At 37.7% G+C, this 16,110-nt stretch overlaps 1 protein-coding gene and 1 long non-coding RNA gene across 2 annotated transcripts in view; both read right to left on the bottom strand.

Annotated features, from left to right (window-relative positions):
• Nucleotides 1-16,110, bottom strand: part of LOC146450690 (uncharacterized) — a 134,137-nt gene that overhangs the window by 77,781 nt on the left and 40,246 nt on the right. The gene's annotated exons all lie outside the window — the stretch shown is intronic.
• LOC146450693 (uncharacterized) lies at nt 660-2,136 on the bottom strand. The gene is made up of 2 exons (XR_014860244.1): nt 1,991-2,136; nt 660-1,429 (listed from the first exon to the last, which is right to left on the bottom strand). It is a non-coding gene; the product is annotated as an uncharacterized LOC146450693 (long non-coding RNA).

Here is a 16,110-nt window from a genome sequence, read left to right as displayed (position 1 = left end):
TGCTAAAACGCCTAGCATATCCGTGCAGATAACTCGATCTCATCTATCGCTTTGCTCGTCCTGTTCCCGAGCTTTGCATGATCTACAGCGTTGTATTAGACTGGATTTACCCTAGCCATGGCCATAGACTGACATCATGGAATCAGCTCTTCCTCACTCCGGCTTGGTTAGAACAACACGCTCGAGCTATATATCAAATGGGATGTCCCTTAACCAATTGTTTTGGTTTTATCGACGGCACCGTTCGTTGGGTATACAAAGGGCCACCTTCACACGCGCGTTGAGGGACACCGTCAGAAGGCGTCATCAATCTGCAAGCATTACTACAAAGAACGTAACACTGCTGTTCCGAACAATTTTTAGCACGCTTCAATGTAATCAAGAAATGCATGAACAAATTTGACTGCCTTGTTAATGAAATGCTGTATATTCAAGAGCTTAAACCAACATTGAATGTGCAGTCCGATTCTCTTCGTGCGAAAGTATTTAAGTAATTAGCTTGCCGCTATGTTATGCAAATTCGCTTCAAATAAGCCTTTTTACAAACCGCTTTTTATCATTGATTATGTAACCTTGATAATGGCGCAAGATGCACCGAAACGTCGGTTCCTATCACTCATTTTTCTTGTTTCATGTATTTCTAAATCATTTCTTATAATAACTAAAGGTAGCTAAAATAGTAGTCAGTAAAAACAGTCAAGACTTGTTCATGTTAGCCAAGATAGCCATAAGGAGAGTTTGGGACTGGGCCTGAGCTTCCATCTGTTGCTGCAACTGCCTCTGTTGAAGCAAAAACTATTCTTGCATTTGCGCTTGTCTCTTCTTTTCGGCCTCCATTCTCTTTTCTTCAAAATTTAGCTGTTCTCTACGGAGTGCCATTTCTTCTTTCTTCATTTCCATCTCTGTATCCCTTTTCATTTTAAGGTATTCTAATTGATCACTTCCTCTTCTCCTGCTTCTTTTACGTCTAGGATTGGTATTTTCCTCCTCATCAACATCTTCAGCTTATTCATTGATGATGATGATGTCATTGCCCTGTTCCTAATGGCCAATGCCCTTGCTCGTTCACTCTCTGATTTTTCTTTGTCACTGGCGGCACATGGACTGATGGCATTGGAAGTGATGACTTCTTGAATTTCTTCAAGAATCTGGTCTACTTCACTCAAATGATCAGGACTAATACCAGACGCTTTCTGCTCCTTTTGCATTTTAGCATTGAAATCGCTGAGAAGTTAGTTGAACCGCTCCCTCACTGATCTTTGATCCCTTGGCATTACAGCAAAGTCAGCATGGAGATTGATTACAGCTGCAATCTCTGACCACTTTTTGGCCTGCTTCCTTGCTACCAATCCTTTCCACAAAAGGTTCCTTTTGCCTTACTTCTCTCAACAGAATTTTGTCTTTTTTCTCATCCCATCTGAATGTTCCGCTAAAAAAATAAGAAAAAATCAACGATGGTTCACTATAGTTTCAGCTAATATTTTTTTTTATGCATGCAAATGATATAGTTTCTCCTATAAGGTTTACCATATGCACCTTAATAGCGTTGATAATATTGCAAGAAAGTAATTGTGACTAACTTCACCTAAAAATAATTATATTTGTGCTACCATGTTATTTCCACGTTTCTCTTATTTTTAAGAACTTTAGATCTATGGTTAACACCCAGCTATAACAATAAAAAATATGGTTTAATTTAACCTTTTCTGGGAACAAAAGCAGGGAACACAGTACACTGATCTTCGTGTATGAAGGCTCAAAATAAGCTTTCAATTATGCTTTTTACTGTACTAAATTTTTGTCGACAAAAACACTGCTGAATTAAGTAAACAAACATCTCTCGACCGTGTTTTGACTGCTGCGAGAGGAGCAATTAATTTTTTTTTTTTGGCTTGAATTGAGAAAATCTCATCCTCGCCAAAGTATACAATTATATACTCGTGTCTAATGAACAGAAAAGTTAAACGATAGCAGTAATATTGCACATTACTTGTTTACCGTTGTCTGCTGTGCAGCTCTGTAGACGCTGCAAGTCAAAATTTAATGCACACGTTAGACAGGTTAGATAATACTTCAATTATAATTTCCTTGCAAATACTTCGGTACAAAGATAAAAAGGCTGTTTACTTACATTTCCACTTGCGGAGAAGTCATTTTTGTCTACAAAATGCAAAGAGAGTGTTTCACTCGTAAGTTTTGCTTCTCATGTAGATAAAAGTAAAAACAAATTGGCGGTCAAAATCAGTGAACACGACTTTGCCGTAAATTTTTCTCTTTTTTGAGTTCAAAAGCGCTTGAAATTGCTAAATATGTGCTTTTTCGTGTTCGTGATAGAAATCATCAAGCCCTCAGACCATATTCTAACGAAAACTTTCTTTTCTCATAAAATAATTTATAACTCTGTACTCACCTTGATCGCAGTACGTGAAATTCCTCGCCTACACACCGTCGCCAACCTACTACGGTGGGAAGCGAGAGCACACTTGTCTCGTCCCAGTCTTAATTTTCGTCCCGTCCGTAGTAGTCGCCGTATCTTAACCTATTGATTTGTCGGGCGGGGAGAAGGGGGGGGGGGGGGGGGGGTTTAGTTTTGTATTTTTTTTATTTGAATCTGTCCAATATTGTACTAGCTAGAAAACCAAAGTTCTCATAAAGAAGATTTAGGTAAACCATGGTAAACAAACGTTTGTTTTATCAACACAGTTAAAAAGGTAATTTGTTACCGTAAACAGATTCGTGTGCTGACGTTTCGAGCGTTTCGATTTCATGAACAAAGGGAATGGCTTACCCATTTTAACGTCACATTTTTCGCCACTCCAGGGCAGTTTACACGAACAGGAAAAAGTTTCCTTTTTCTTGTCAAACAAGCAAGAACCTCCGTTGCGGCAGCCAGCTATTTGACATCCCTGCGGTATAAAGGCATTTATTTATGATAATGTCCAGGTGATTAACAACAACATTTGAATACACTCATCAACCACACTAAAGCCTCCTTTCTTTCCACTACTGACCAAAGGAATCTAGGTACAAATAAGTCAACCTGAACCCACCTTGCAAATCATTGAAAAACTAACACCTGGTTGATCAACGAGCTCAGTGTCCTCGCCGATAGGAGCATTCTCGCGCTTGTTCAGTTCACAAGTTCCTTTTCCGCCTTGCTTCAGAGACTCCTTAAAGTTCGTGGAAGTACACCACGAGCTTTTAAGACATGACTGGCTGCAGGACATTAAACTGGGTGACGCAAGCTGTTTCACGACATGACCTGACAGTCGCTTGTTTACTCGCGTTCCGAACTTAGCAGATCGAGAATTTTTCTTCACCAGCAAAAACCGTGGTATTCATTAGAAATCCATGTAAAATGATAAACCGGCAAATCGTACCAATAAACAGTACAAACCGTACCAATAGTGATCTTAAACTCCAATAGTGATCAGCATGTAATTTCTCCTTACCAAATCACTGTCTGATAAAACAGTCAGATCATGGGAATAAAGGAAATAATCACCAAAGATATTCTTAATTCTCCACCTGGTGCCACAAGAAATAAGCACAGAGAAGTAAGGAGAATGGACGATTTGATATTGCTGCTTAAAGGACTAACGGGGTGTTCATGCAAGTAGGCTTCTGGTTGAAAGAATGAAAAAGAAAGGAAAGAAGGACAGAAAGAAGAGAAGGAACAATGAACGAAAGAACGGCACAAAGAAAGAAAAAGACTGTTTCTTCTCTTTTTGGTTATTTCATTTCATTTCATCGGATCTAGGATTTCAACTGAGTACTGTTTCAAGTAGCATGAATTTTTCTTCAACAGCAAAAACCGTGGTGTTCATTAGAAATCCATGTAAAATGATAAACAGGCAAATCGCACTAGAACAATTTGGCAGCACACCAGACTTAGCCATGTTGCAGATAATGAGTAGTTGATGAAGTCTGCTTTTTACAGGAGAAACACCACTATATAAATAGTTGAAGTATTAAGCTAACCAACTACCGAAGCCGTGTTAAATAATTGATGTCCTGCAAAACCTATATTTTCGCTTTTGTTAATTATGACAGGTCTTTTGTAAATAGAATAAATAGAATCTCTTGGCAAGAGATAAAAGGTACTCGTTAGGTTTATAAATTATGAACATGAAGGCAGCTAAAACCATAATTATGACATTCATGAAACGTATAAGCAACCCAATTGATTTTTGCAGTCTGCTCACTCTGCTGTGCTCACTATTTTATACTGATCTCACGCGCCGGTATATTATATAAGTTTAGTGGTAAAGAACGGCATCAAAGAAATGATCACGAAGGGACGAAAACTTTCGTAAAGAGAGCAAAATAGAACCAGCTGGCAAATTCGGAAAGACAAAGGAAAATACGAAAGAGGGAATCCTTTAAAACAGAACAAAAATTCTGGGACTTAAAATTAAAATTCAGCTAAAGAATGCGAACAGATCAACCTGCGTTAGCCTTCAAAAAAAAAAATCGCTTATGAATGCTGGATGTTGAAAACAGGACTTTAAAAACAGTCAACGATATTTGAAGTATGTTTTTTTTATTCAAATATTGAGTGAGTGTCCCCGCAAGATGCCTGGCTTCTGATAACAAACATTAAAATTACCATCCTACAGAGGTATCACTTTTCTTCGGCTGTTAGCCACATACTCAGCGTGTTGACTACAAACCTTTAGTTTTATTTATTATTTTCACTAGTGACTAAGATGTTTTATTATACTAACTTTTTGTTTTGTATTAGCACAGGAAGAGAAAACTTTGATAACTTTTAAGATTTCTTGTTGCAAAACGCTTAAATATAAGCACCCAAACAAAACTAAGATGGACTTTACAGTGCCACAATTAATTTTTCATAATTTATTTTTATTCTCTCATGCAAGAAGACGTTCAACTAATTTTGGTCATTTGTGCTTGTTAGAAAAGTCTCCTTTTTTTACTTATAAGAAATGAATTACACCTGCTTGATATTCAGGAAAAATAAAATTTGAATTACTTGCATTTGGTTTGCGTTTTGGCGCCGGATACGGACTACTGGCTAACTCAATGTTTTCGCTGTTTGTCCTTACCTACTAAGGATCTAATTATTTTAACATTATTTTCATTTTATGTAAACAAAGGAAGAAAAAATGGAATATTTGTAAGCACGTCTTGCAAAACGTTAAACAATCGAATCATTTTCAGATTTTTAAAGCACTGCGATCGGTACCATTTTGCACCATGGTGCCTTACATCCTCATGGAAAATACGCTTTTCTTATTAAGAAAAAAGGAAGAAAAAGAAGAAGCTAAAGGAACCACATAAAAAGTGTATATTTAGCCTAAAATTGCATTGACAGTAGAAACGAGATTAATTAACATTTGAGAACGCTGCACATTTTATTTCTTTGCAATTACTGTACTTGTTTACGTCAAATCGAGTGTTGCTGAGCCAAAGTTTACTAATTGCCTCCACTAGGTAAGAAACATTTACTTAGGTGTTGGCAGATGATGATCAGGAATTGAAGAGTAACGCTGGAGTCTACCATTGACACGGTTCGCAATGTTTGTTGATAAACCGATCTACCGTTTTCCTAACAGCAGTAACATGAAATCGATTGTTTAAGAACTAATCCAGCTATTCCAGAGAGCAGCTGTTGTTCCGCGTTATATATTTTTGTGCTCAGCATTTGCGATAAAAGTAGCAGAAGCCGCAATATTTTAATATTAAAATATCACAGAGAGGGTATAGCTCTGGATTGTTTTTAGCTTTTTAAGTCAGTACTATTCTAGAATCACCGTTTTTGTACAAAAAAAAACTCATAATCAATGTGGGACGAACTTGGAAAAACATCTACAGGCGTCTGGTTAAGCGTCGCGTAATGTTCTTTAGTGTAAATATGAGCTCGAGACCAGAGATTGCATACGGAACGAATCTCCCTGTCACCCGTACGGGCCACAAATCTCCCAGCTAAAAGAAATGCTCGGATAGTTCTCCACAACCAACTAAGGCCGAAGCTCAATTTTTCGCAAATGTCCACAAAATTTTGATTTTGGGAGTTCACGACCCGGTTTCTTGGTGAATGGTTTTTGTGTATTTATTCACCAAACTCGGTTTGAACTCGTATCCCTAGGATTATAGCTTCGTATCGCTTAACACTATTTTCCAAACAACCGAAGACATTAGCAAACTCCAATTCGCGATTCACCTCTTAAACGAAACGACTGGCTTAAATCTTGGTATAGTCTAGTTAATAATATGTAAATGTATTTTTGTTCGGAGAGAGGGTGGAGAAAGGAGGGGGTTGGACTCCCATTCATGACGGGGTGATTTTAAAAAGAACCCCTAAAAGGTTCCAGAATTCTTTGTTTTGGGCGTGGTCTGAACAATTTTCTACCCCAAAAGGTACCAAACCAGTTGACTGACGTTTACTTTCTCTAGTTTTTTTCTTTTTTTTTTTTTTTGTTGTTGTTGTTGCTCAATACCCAAAAAGGTATCACCATACCCAGACGGAAGTAATTTTAGATTTTCGCACCCTAAGGAGTACCATGGGCTATAGCAACACATGGGTTTTGACTAAAGAAAGGTTATATTTATCTCAAATAAAGTTAAATTCCTAAGACTGAAGTAGTCTCTTATATTTTTTGGTCGTTTCCCCCTATTTATTTCTTTTAGAACAGCTCTCACAACGTGCCGTTGGATTCTCAACTGCACCGCAAACATTTAAGTCTTGAACAGAGCGTCCTACTCAAATCCCAAGCGCGGGTGCTAAGCGCGCGAGCATTAACGCTCGCGAGCTTAGCGTCCACGCTTGAGATTTGAATAGGACGCTAGGCCACCAAGACTAAACGATTGATACAGATGTATAGATCTGAATAATTAACAATTATTCCATGAGCGCGCGTTGGATATGAGATGGTAAATAGCCAACGAGGCGCGAAGCGCCGAGTTGGCTATAACTAATCTCATATCCAACAAGCGCGAATGGAATAATTGTTTTATTAAATTCTCCGCGTTTGGACATTGCTGTTGAAGTTTACTGAATTTTTATATTTTAAGAAGAAATTTCTTTCAAATTTAAACGACCGGATGTTGAGGCAACCTCCGACCAAAGCGCGCGAAACCTAATGATCACATGACACGCTCAGCGCTTTGCAAACGGAGTTGAGTGAAAAATCGAAAGCGAAGAAAATCGGACACAGTCGGACATCTAAAATTCAAGAAACGTTTAAATGTACGTATTATAACCTTTCTGAGACTAGCATTTAAGTGCTTTTGAAGTTCCAGCTCATCGAGAAGCGTAATAGTTGTGCACATTTGAGCAAATGTTCTGCTGTGTGGTGCCGAGCGAAGGAAGAGATCAGGGCAAGGACGGCTTTTTTCATGCTGAACTGAATTCCTTGCGGACGATTTAAAACACTTTAGGCAAGTCCAAGGTAACCGGTTGTTATTGTTGTTGTTATGTGATCTAAAAAATCGTAAAATCTTGCAATTTTGAAGATTTTAAAGGAAACTTCAGAGATACGTACCATTAAATAGTGTCATACCGAACTTTGTGGCTTTTATTGTTGTTATATTGAGATGGCATTGTTTGGTATTTCTTTCTTTTCCTTTTTTTTTTTCTACATTTTTCCGAAGAAACTTTTGCTTCCCGCCGAAAAAAAAAAAATTAGCTTAGCGACACCTGGGGCTTTTGTTTTCCATATAAGGTCAAACTACGGTATATGAGCTGATAACCGAGATTTAGTGAACCAATCAGAACGCTAGAAATGCAATATCCGAGGCTGAGAATTTAATAATATATATTTATAAATAAATGGGAGGAAACGACCAAAAAAGACAAATTCTACTTCATTGTAAGTAACTCAAATTTATTTGAGATAAATGTAATGTTTATTTAGTCGAAACCCTTGTTTCCTATAGCCCATGGGAGTACTAAACCACGAATTTTAACCTCTTAAAAGTACGACGATAAACCCAGTCACTTTTGTATGAGAGTCACCAGCCCACCCCTCGTAGGGATATAAATAGCTTTTTCAAACTAGAGCTTAGAAGATATGGTCCATCTTTATTTATTGCATTTTAAATATGTTATTTATTTTATTTATTTATTTTGTTTGAATCTCACGTTTGCCGTAAACGCGATTTTAAATCTCTTTAATAACAACTTCTTTCTCATTTTTTAGCTGAAGTTTCCGACATCATCCCAATCAAAATCCCAGTAGAGTGCAATCCCATATTAAACTCTTAAACATCAATAGTGATTAGCTTCTAACTTCTCCTTACCAAATCAATGTTTGAACAAACAGTCAGACCATGAGAATAAAGGAAATAATCACCAAAGATAAAATGTTCTTAATTCTTCTACCTGGTAACACAAGAAATAAGCACAGAGGAGTATGGAGAATGTACATGTTGATATTGCTGCTTGAAGGACTACCGGGGTGTTCATGCAAGCAGGCTTCAGATTGAAAGAATGAAAACGAAAGGAAAGAAGGACAGAAAGAGGAGAAGGAACAATAAACGAAAGAACGACACAAAGAAAGAAAAAGACTGTTTCTTCTCTTTTTTAGTATTTTAATTTAATTTCATCGGATCTAGGATTCTAACTGAGTACTGTTTCTAGCAGCATGAACGGGTTCGGTGAGAGGTTGGCGAACAGTGTATGGGACGAAATGGTTTTTGAAAATCATTTGTTTCACGTGACGAAATACTCCACAATTAATGGAATATTTCGCATCGTGCTCCAAGGTCTTCTCCATACCGCCAATTTCAATTTCACGATGACCCAGTGGACTAGTCCTGGTACACATTGTCTTTGTGGGATTGCAGCATCCTTCCCATCGAGCTCTACCCCCCCCCCCCCCCCCCAATCTCTCTTGTTCCCGCAAATTGCGTGGCCCTTGAGCAAGTCGTATTTTTAAATTCTTTTTTTTTCTTCATTAAAGACCATTTAACCCATAGGTGGGGTTTTCATATTCCGAGTAACCTACTACTAGGTGGCTTGCCAAAAGCGTCTAAAGAACCTCCCCTGTCCTTCGTTGCAACCCAGCTCGGGGTGGTCTGACGGATTTGTAAGCACTTGTCAGGTGCTGCCAGGAAGTATGGAGGGCGGGAAGTGCACATTATTTTTTATTGTTGGCTGAAGTCTAAGCTTGTACTAACTCGTGTCTATTTTTGTATCTTATTATAACGTGAGAAACATGAGTACCTTTTGTACTCTCACTAGTCCCTTCTCGTTCTCTCTCTCTCTCTCTCTCTCTCTCTCTCTCTCTCTCTCTCTCTCTCTCTCTCTCTCTCTCTCTCTCTCTCTCTCTGTTTTTTTGGGGGGGGAAGGGGAAGGGGAAGGGTGGGGGCTTTACCTAATCTGTCTTAGTTTCCCTTTTGAACCTGCATAATTCAGTATAGTCTCTTAGCTTTCGCGAGAGTGATCTGAGGAAAGAAAATGTGTGACCACTCGAAGTCTAAGTCTTCGTTTTAGAGTTTGCTAAGATCAGTAAATCGTTTTATCACCTTCAACTTTTTAAATCCCCAACTTCAAACTGTGTGTACCGTGTGTGTCCCGTGCTCTTGCTGTTCAATTTACAAACTACAACTGCTTTTTATATTAAGTTTTATTTTATTTTAAAGTTCATAATCAAGAGATAATCATACAACATTGCAATTATAATAATACAACTTGTTACGATGATGGCTTTGTTTGTGGTAATCTAATGTTCCTTAAAATGCATTGGAAATGAACGCGACTTAAATTAACTTACTGTTCAATTGACAAACTACATCTGCTTTTTATGTTTATTTATTTATTTATTTATTTGTTGTTGTTTTTTTTATGTTAAGTTCATAATCAAGAGAAAATCATACAACATAACAATTATAGTAACACAACTTGTTACGATGATGGCTTTGTCAGTGATAATCTAATGTTCCTTAGCGAAAGTATCTTACAAAATGCTGCCTTTTAAGGATCAACCAGGAAACTTATAAAATTATCATCATTATCATCAACTTCTTATTTATAACTAGGTAAATAACAGTTAAAGATAAAATATAGTTGTCGAATACGAGTGTTGAGTGCCATTATGTTAAAATAAGTGCAGGCGTTTTGGGCTTAGCCCTTCATCAGTGGAAAAGTCAAAGATTTACGTTAAAAAGCTGGCTTGCGCCATAAAGCCAGATTTAAAGTTGTAAGGTGCGCGCGCGTTATGCGCGTGACTACCTAAAGATATCTGAAATCGCAGTTCAGTCCGCACTCAACACTCGTATTCAAGAACTATATTTTATCTTTAACTGCTTATAAGTACAAATGCCACGCAGCTAACGGAAATTTTCCGTTCAACTTTTATCATTTAGGTAAATAAGATACTACAAAAAGGTGACAAGAAAGAAAAAAAGTAAGAGGAAAAACTAGTGGTTACTTAATTACATGGCATGTAATATTTACAGTTAACATTTTTCTATTTGAACTGATAATTAATATTTCTGTTATAAAATTCTTAACAATTTTGGAATAGTATAAAGTAGATGCAATTTACAACTTCACTGAAAACATGGCAATTCTCAAGACCTCGCAAATTGCTTGTCTAGTGTATCGGTCACACTCTATCGCCTATAACAAGTGACTTCAGAATATATACTGAATAGACATTTAAGGACGGTGCCTAATAATAGCGAAGTATTGTTGCACAGTTTATCACTGCGGGAAAAGCAGATCTTAGTAGTGACTATTGAAATCCAAAAAGAAAATTGGGGGGTAACCAAGTAATTTTTTAGAGATAATTAAGCAACAATAATTCAAAAAACCAGTAAAATACAAAGCAATGTATGGCGTTTTTTTCCAAATTGAAGCTTTATTATCTCTGAAAAATGCATGGTTACCCCCACTTTTCTTTTTGGATACCAAAATCACTTGCTAAGTTCTACTTTCTCTGCATAGTTTTAAAGTGCGCAAAAATATCCCTGTATTAGTAAGCACCACCCATAGGAAGCCTGAGTATCTCGAGATGCGCAGAACGTATGCGCAGTAACAATAGTAGGCACCGTCCTTAAGTGCAGGAGATAATCTGGGGACAAACTTCAATGAACCTTGTGCGTACAGCATGATGACCCTGCGCTCTTTTTTTTTTTTCTTTTTCTTTCTTTTATTTTTTGTTTAACACATTAAAGTATTTTCTAGTATATTGCAATTACAAAAAGAAGTTGTGTAGAATACAAGTTACAAACTAGTTTTACGTGATACGATATTTCAAAAAAAACTAAACAAAAAATTACCGAGATAACGACAATGAAACAATCAAGAACAAGAAGGCAATCACAAACCATTACAACAACCTGTCCCAGGTGGATTCAAAACTATGTTTAGCACTTGTTTTTAAATGCGTTTTCTTTTAGAATACTAGCTTAATTTATATTTTTAAGATACAGAAGATACTTTTTGAAGTCTAGATTCCCCCAAGCATATATTCGATTAGAAAATAGAGCAGTTTTCAAATGAGTGTCGTAAAACCAAAATCAAAGTAATTACTTTCGCCAATCGCAACACACGTAAACAACACAATCAACCAAACAGATTTCAAAGCAAATGCATGTAACCGACGTAAAGCGCGAAAAACGTGTGCGCGCAAGACACGATTGATTTTGGTTTTGGTTGAAAAAGTGGCGATGATTTTGCCAGCCAATTACAGAATGTAATAGAGCTGATGAAAAGCCGAAGAAAACTTGTAATTACTTTGACACTCAATTGAAAAAAACGTTCTATGATACTTTGCAATAAAGAGGGATTGGTTGAAGCGAAAAGTGTCTGGTGGATTTCATGTCATTTTGTAAAATCCAAAAACATTGTTGTTTTAATAAATTGTAGCCTCAGTGTACAATAACAAAACTATACCAAAACTGTTGATGAGTGTCTCTAACCTCTAATAGACTCGTTCAGAGGTGAATACAGCTTTTAAACCGTTAGGCTAAACCATTTGAAGTTCTTGCATTTAGTTTCCAAAATAAGCTAGGAATCCTTTAATTTCTTTCTCTCTATGGGGAGCAGGATCATGGCGCAGTGCTGAGAGCAACTCGCTTCTCGCAATAAATAAATAAATAAATAAATAAACAAAATAATAAATAAATAAATAATAATAATCAAAACCAATAAAGATAGGCTAAAATGATATCAAAATTTAAACTTTATGATTAGACACATCATTTTCATTAAATATATATATATAAAAAAAACAAAAACAAATTTGGAGAATCATGACTGTCAAAATCGTTTGCCATGGAAAGTTAAATAGAGCTTCTTAACTACCGAAGTCTTATAGGCTCAATTTACCTCATTAACTAAAAAAGGGAGTAAAAATGTGACACTGAGCTCGTGATTACGTTTCTCACTAGAAACTAGAAACTGACATGCTGCATGAGTCAAGGCAATTTAGTGAATCTCCTGATCAGTCACAAAATGGAAAGCCCTTAGACTCAGTATTATGTATCATTGAGCGGCCTGTACTAAAAATAAAGAAAACAATGTACGTAGCCATTTTTTGTTTTCAAGATAAGAGCTAAAATGCACAAGAATTTCGGCTCTATAATGAAAAGACTGTAGTCCTTACAATTCTCACTGGACCGAAACTGACGGCGTTATTTGAAGAAATGCTGCTCGATTTTAGTTATTCTCTGGATCATAAGAATGGCAAATCAGGCAGACATTAACGGACTAGCTTAAACCAATTTAAATCAAAATAAGCCATTTTTTTATTCCCATTAAGGAAGTGAAAGTCAAAATTGGCCTAGATTAGAAGGTAAAAATGATCTCCCAATTTTGTTGATTTGAGGGAGGAGCTCCATGCATGAACCAAGATGCCATGACTTGTGATTATCCTGCTTTGGTAATCGGCTTAGTCCTGTAGGTCAATTGACATTGTGAGCGAATCTGTTATGGCTTTAAACTTAAAAAAAAAAAAAAAAATGAAAAATTGTCGATACATTGATTTCTTAAAATTTGTTTAAATATCAAGGAAGGAGAACCTTAGAAATTCAGTTATCAAACCCCTACTTTGCCCCACATTTTTGTTATGTCCTAATGTTATGGGTCGATGGGAAATATAGCAGTCGACCACTCGCGTAGAATTGCCTATATAAGCGAAAGTGTGATTTATATCGATAAAATTATAGGATGCGTTGTTCTGTGTCTTTTACTTCTACACTTGATCTACCTTTCTCTCCGATTTAAAACTATTTAGCCACCATCATTTCTTAAATCTACACAGTCCCACTTGCACGCATACTGAAAAGCGATTGTTGCTAAGATACGCTGGAAGTACACCAGAAATAGTTCTTTGTTTTTGTTTTTGTTTTGTCTACTAAGGTAAAAAAAACCCCCGCTGTTTAGGCCTCGATTAATAGGACAGAAGAGGATAATTTAATATTTTGATCAAGCTATACTTAAGGAAAGAAATATGGGTGCTCATACTAAATTTTCTACCAACAATAGCTTTCATTTCTGAAATTCGAATTCAGTATTCGAGTGCTACTTCGCTCTGTGAAAATTCCTGAATACGTTATTTGACTAACACAAGGAAGGCAGTCGTGTAGTATTCTTACAACCTCGTTATTATGAGCCGGCAGCGATCTCTCACCCAACGTTTCTTTAAACTGGTTTTCACTAGCGATGTAATCGGAGCCAGAGACAACCTTATAACAAAAAAAAAAAAAAAAAAAAAAACGGGTGGAAAGCGCAGTCCTTAACTGGCCGTCGACAGATTGGGAGTGTTAAGAATAAGAAGATTCCCATTTTCTTTCAATTGTGCTTATGTTTTCGTCTGTTATGATCTAGTGAAAACCAAGGGACGGATCGCTTCATTACCGTTTATAATTTATTAATTGTCACTACCACAGTAGCGCAATCCAAGGGATCTGTCAGGGACACCATGAAGGTAATAAACATGAAATGAAGTACAGTTCCTAACCTCGATAGTAGTGGACCTGAAACAATCGCAACCGCCAGGCCGGCGAAAGCAAACCTCTCTATTACTTTTACCATCCGCAACACTGGGATGACTGCCCTTCAACCAGCCAGGATAACGACTGGCACAATTAATCATGGGTGGACATGAAGAAGCCATTCTTTTTCCTGCTTCGCCTTCAAATCGGAACCAACCAGGACCAAGCCCACTGTCCGTTTGCCATTTACGACCATTGTACGTTTCCTTTCTGTCAGCATTGCTAAGACTTGTGTAGTTTTGACACTCTATAGGACAGTAAATGGATGATGTCAAGTGAGCTACAATTGACAGAGAGAGGGAAAGAGAAAGAGAGAGAGAGAGAGAGAGAGAGAGAGAGAGAGAGAGAGAGAGAGAGAGAGAGAGAGAGAGAGAGAGAGAGAGAGAGAGAGAGAGAGAGAGAGAGAGAGAGAGAGAGAGAGAGAGAGAGAGAGAGAGAGAGAGAGAGAGAGAGAGAGAGAGAGAGTAACTGACTAAATGACTGATGAATGAATGAATGAATGAATGAATGAATGAATGAATGAATGAATGAATGAATGAAACGAACTATCGAACGGACGAACGAGCGTGCGAGAGAACGAACGAATGGACGGACGGGCGAACGGATGGGTGGATGGCTGGGGGTAAACAAGAGGAATGCATTCTAAGCTTGTGCGACATTAAAGCAGGAGAATGAAAAATTAACAACTGATTACCATGATAAGTATATATAGTGCTTATCGAGCTAGCGTGCAAACGAACGAATGGACGTACATGCGGGCGGACGGGTGGATGGATAAGTGGATGGATGGATGTAAAGAATAGGAATGCAATGTTTTTCTAACCTTGTGAGACATTATAGCAAGGCAATGAAAAAATTAACAACTGATTTCCATGATAAGTATCAGGAGTACTCCTCATACCTCATAAAGAAGGAAGTAGGAGGCTGGACACGTGGTGGCTCGATTTGTTGTGGTGGCCGTTGTGTTGGCCGTAGTCACGCCCCGGGAGGGGAGGGGTACTTCCCTACAAAAGTGGCAGCGGTACTATTCGTACCTAGTTACGGTCAAATTTGTACCTTGTAGGGTGCTAAAATCTAAACGAAGCGCCAATTGAGTTGTCGTGGTACATTTTAGGTGCCTTTAAGGTTAGATGCTCAAATAGGATAAAGATTCATGACAATACTTTAAACAAATATATTTAGAAGAAGAGGTTGTTTGGAAGAGTCAGCTTTGTCAATATTGGAATTACCAGTGCTAATTGACTTGTTGTCTTAGAATTGGTACCTCTTTTAGAACATACCCACAAAAGTACATTCTGGTACCTTTTAGGGATGTTTTTTTGAAGTTTTCCGAGGAGCACTGCCATCACTTGTAGAGGCCGCCGACCGGTTGGCTCAGTTGGTAGAGTACTGAACTACTGTTCGGGAGGTCGTGGCTTCAAACCCCGGCCAAACCAACACTTACGGTCTTTAAATAACTGAGGAAAATGCTGCATTTGCTATGACATCTGGAAATTGTTAGACTTTCTAGTTTTCTCGGATAAGGACGATAAACCGTAGACCCCGTCTCACAACCCTTGTTTGTAAATAACTCTGTGAGACGTTAAAGAACCAACTCACTGTTCGCAAAGAGTGGGGGACGTAGTTCGTGGTGTTGTGGTCTGGTCTTTCTGGTCATCTCTCATGGTTGAGTGGGTAAATGCTCGGAGATATTAGCTGCATTAAACTACTCTGTGAATCCGAGAGTTTATAAAGAGATAATGATGATGATGATGATGATGATGATGATGATGATGATGATGATGATGATGATGATGATGATGATGATAATGATGATGGTAGTGAGGGGGATAACCCTCCCTCGGGTGGCATTTCTGCCACCACGTTGACTTAAATTGTGCTTATTCTTTATTGAATTATCTGACTTAATTAACCTGCCAACAAAGTCCTGACAAGACCTTCCAATAGCTTCAGAATTAAAAACCATACCACACTGAATTGAACGCTTCTAAGCTGGTTTACAATAAGGCCCTAATGACTGGCCGCAATGGAGTAAGGCCGAGTCAAGGAAAGCATTCCGGGTCGAGGGAAACAAAACTCACAGTAAACAGTCGTTAAGTGATTTCCTAGATCTCTCAACCCAGTTATATGCAAGAAATGATT

This window comes from Pavona decussata, unplaced genomic scaffold (assembly GCF_977016875.1).
Source record: "Pavona decussata unplaced genomic scaffold, jaPavDecu1.1 SCAFFOLD_432, whole genome shotgun sequence".
Lineage (NCBI taxonomy): Eukaryota > Metazoa > Cnidaria > Anthozoa > Scleractinia > Agariciidae > Pavona > Pavona decussata.
The sequence above is the reverse complement of the archived record's forward strand: the minus strand, read 5'-3'. Positions and strand labels throughout refer to the sequence as shown.